Source organism: Elephas maximus, chromosome 3, assembly GCF_024166365.1.
Source record: "Elephas maximus indicus isolate mEleMax1 chromosome 3, mEleMax1 primary haplotype, whole genome shotgun sequence".
Taxonomy (NCBI): domain Eukaryota; kingdom Metazoa; phylum Chordata; class Mammalia; order Proboscidea; family Elephantidae; genus Elephas; species Elephas maximus.
The window spans coordinates 19,291,696-19,295,993 of NC_064821.1; the positions used below are offsets into that span (position 1 = coordinate 19,291,696).

Genomic DNA, 4,298 nt, shown 5'->3' on the forward strand with positions numbered 1-4,298 from the left:
ACTCAACTGTATTTCTTTGTATTGGCTCTACTATATCAAACAATGACTCCACTAGAGATGACAAAGAAAAATTGCAAAATAAGGTAACTAAGGAGAAAACTAAAAGCTTCCATACACTCTTATCAATACATCAATGAGAAGGAATCAAAGCAAATAAGGTTTCAGAAACATTATTTCCCTTTTCCCTGCCTATTCAATAATTTATCATTTGATTATATTACTAAGACAAGTAAAAGCTGCTGATAGATATTATGATAAATGTAAACCAACAAAACTTCTGAGGTAAGGTGTAGAAATATGTGAGAGCAAGAAATAACAAGCCTAATAAATAATGGCAACATAGGGAACACACGTGTCTTAGTTAAATTTTATTGAATGTTATATGCCAGGCATTGTATTAAATGCTTGTAATAGTTATAAGGGTTATCCTTCCAACAGGTTAAGGCTCTCATAGTAATTATTTGTTCCCCAAACAGAAATTTGATTAAGAAGGGATATATGATGCTATTCTCAGTGATGAGATGGGAGGAGACATCTTCTGTATGGAAAGGTCTATTAACAATAGATCTACTATCAACAATAGGTTCAGGGACAAATGGTCAGTTTTGTGGCTCTGAGTATCACGTCTGGATATGATACCTGACTGTTGCAGCCATTTGTCACCATGAGGGGAACCATTGCTAGGTGAAACCATCTCAAGGGGAATGAATGAATCCCTACTGTAATGTTCCAGTACATTTCTTAACTCTGAAGTCTTTATAATGAAAGATAATGCTCTTTACTGTGGGAGCATATTAAAGTCAGTGTTTATATTTTCTAATTACAACTGATGGCTTCCTCACTGATAAGGTTTAATTATATCACAATCATTAGAAACCACTGAGATAATCTAATTATGCCAATTTTATAGATTATTAAGGGGAACAGTGGTGGTTCAGTGGTAGAATTCTCGCCTTCCATGTGAAAGATCCATGCTTGATTTTTGGCCAATGCACCTCAGGCATTGTCACTGGAGACTTGTGTGTTGCAGTGATGCTGAAAATTTTTCAGCAAAGCTTCCAACTAAGATAAACAAGGAAGAAAGGCCTTGTAATCTGCTCATAAAAAATCGGCCAAAAAAGACACTATGGATAATAATGGTATGATCCTGTTGTGTCATGAGTTGATGGCTAACTTAGCAGCATATAAAATGAACAACAACAATAGACAATAAAATGGAGCATGGTGGATGCCGATGTTATCTTAAACACATATAGTTTACCAGTGACGTGTATTGGTAAGAACTATATTGACACATAAAAATTCAGCTCCCTTGACTGTCATTGGGATTAACTGCGTTTCCATTCTCATGGCTCTATTCATGGGATCAGGCTGAAGCTAGTCTCTAGCTATGCCTACAGATTTGCCTACATTCTTTACTTACCCTATCCACCTTTTCCTGCTTTTTAAATTCTAAGAATGTTCCCCCCAAATCAGTTAATAAAGAATCCTGGCTCAGGCTCTGATTCTATAGACCCTGACTAAAGAAACTGAGTTTAGAGAGTTGAAATTATTTGTCAAGCATCACACAGTACACAAGAAGCAAAGTCAGGCTTAAACACCAAATCGAATTGCATTTAGCCATTATGTTGTCTAGTCCTTTTAGAAAAACACAGAGATGGAAGAGTCAAGTATTCCACCTCATGAGCATTCTTTTACTTTGACAAAATCTAAAAACCCAAGTCCAAATGAGGTAATATAATCAATGAAAAGCAGATATGCTCCTGACCAGTTTCCTCAAGGATCCCTTCATGTCCTTGTTTCTCAGGCTATAGATGAAGGGGTTCATCATGGGAGTGACCGTAGTGTACATCATTGAAACAACTGCAGTCTTTCTGGATGAGTGGATAAATGCAGCACTAATATATGCACCAAAAGCTGTCCCATAAAATAAGAAAACAACTGACAGGTGAGATCCACAGGTAGAAAAAGCTTTATGCTTTCCACCAGCTGATGGCATTTTCAAAATGGAGGACACAATTTGAGTATAAGAGAAAATAATCCCAAACAGAGGAATGCCAGCCAACATGCTAGCTGCAAAATATATGAAGATGTTATTGATGAGGGTATCAGAGCACGCAACCTTGATGACCTGAATAACTTCCCAGAAGACCTAGGAGATTTCCGGGTCTATAAAGAAAGACAGGCGCAACACCAACAGGCTGTGGATCAGGGCATCCACAGTGCTAATGAACAGAGAGAGCAGAGTCAGCAGGCCACAAAGGCGGGGGTTCATGATGACCGTGTACCTCAGTGGGTGACAAATGGCCACATAGCGGTCATAAGCCATTGCTGCAAGAAGAAAATTTTCCAAAGCAGCAAAAACCAGGACAAAGCAGACCTGGCTGAGGCAGCCTCCATAAGTGATGCTCTGATTCTGTGCTTTGAGGTTCACCAAAATCTTTGGGATCGTGGTTGTGCCGAAACAGATGTCAGTGAAGGAGAGATTGGAAAGAAAGAAGTACATGGGAGTGTGGAGGTGGGAGTCAGACCCAACAGCCAGGATGATAAGCAGGTTTCCAAAGACAGTGACCAGGTATATGGACAAAAACAGGATAAAGAGGAGGAACTGCAGCTCCAGATCCTCTGTTAGTCCCAAGAGAAGGAATTCGGAAACACTTGTTTGGTTTCTAGTTTCCATATTGTTGATGTACCTGATGGAAAAAATGGCGTGACAAGACAAGCAAATGTATGCGCCCTAGACCAAAAACAGCAACACCAGAAACAAATGCCATCTGGGGAAAAGGTAAGACAGGAATGGTGGGAAATACAGAGGGGTATCTTCTGTATGTCCATTATTTATTCATTTAATTTAAAAAAAAGACCAGAAGCTGATGTAGCTGGGCGTAAACATTTATTTAATAAGAAAAGGGTAAGGTGCTGTATTTTTTTTTTTCTTTTTTTAATTACACTATCTGTGCTGTTGGAGCCCTGGTTGTGCTGTGGTTAAGACCATGGCCGCTAACCCAAATGTCGGCAGTTTGAATCCACCAGCTTCTCCTTGGAAACCCTATGGAGCCGTTCTACTCTGTCCTATAGGGTCACTATGAGGCAGAACTAACTCAATGGCACATAACAACAACATCTGTGCTGTTATGATCATTTTAAATGTTTGGTAATTTTAAAGAGAAACAAGTAGACTACGGAGGCAGCCTGAAGAGTTTGCCTCAGGCTCTACCTCTTCCTCCAGAGACTAGTACCAGGCCACAGAGATACTAAAAATTTGTGTTAAGAACCAGGAATGGAAACTTAAGGGGAAGCTGATAACCCTCATCCTTCACCATCACAAGAATGCAACTAAATGATAGAGAATTTTTAAAGTCATGCTGTGTAAGAAGGGGCAGATTTCTGCTCACGAGGAAAATGGTCCATGCCATTGTAAAGACAATTAAAAGACTGGTAGAATAAAAGTTTCCTGATATTGGTACAAAGATATAAGGAAACATGTAAGGGAGATGGAAGACGGTTAGGTATGAGTTATTGGCAGACTTGGGTCAAATCATTTCATGCATGTACTCTCTGCTTCCCCTGGACGAACCTGTAGTGAAACACCTATCTTCATTTTTAAACATTAACTAAGGAACGACAGGTTACCTGGCTGGTATCACTGAGGAATGATGCTTGACATCTTCCCTGAATGTAGAAGATGTGTCCTCAGGAAAGGCGGAGGGACAAGTGAGGGACAAGGCTCCTCCATATGAGGATCAACTGTGGGCGGAGTCTCAGGGGCACTGCTTCCTGACTGGGGGAGGGCTGTTGAGTGAGGTGGTCATAGGCATACTATTTGCGTTCTCTGTCTCTCTGGGGGATAAATAGCCAAAAAAGCTCCTCATTAATCACTCACTTTTAGTGTCATTCTGATCCCAGGGCAGCGCAAATCCTTAAAGACAAAGACTTCAAAAAGCGAAATTCATGATGGTTGATTTCGTGACCCCGTAAAGGCAGCTACATGCATTCGCCCCTCTTCACCTGTTCCTGTTCACCTCCATGTCACATACCTTGTACTTGTGAATGCATTAACCTTCTCTGTGTTTCAGCCTTCTTTTTCTAATTCCAACTGAAAGCATCTCTGTCTTTCCAAAGACATTAGAAAGCCCGACTCCTATTTTAGGTGTGAAGATATCGTTTACGTATATGGATATGGTATTTAGAAATATAGCTAAAAAAAATAAGATACTGTAAAATACAAATATTCAGTGCAGTTTCTTTCTAAAAGTCATTGAATGTCCCCTGAACCTTAATCTTCGTTCTGTATATTT

The 4,298-nt window shown here is 39.8% G+C and overlaps 1 pseudogene; it reads right to left on the reverse strand.

The window, feature by feature from the left end:
• Nucleotides 1-1,741: 1,741 nt before the first annotated feature.
• On the reverse strand, nucleotides 1,742-2,329 carry LOC126070992 (olfactory receptor 7G3-like; annotated as a pseudogene).
• Nucleotides 2,330-4,298: the final 1,969 nt, after the last annotated feature.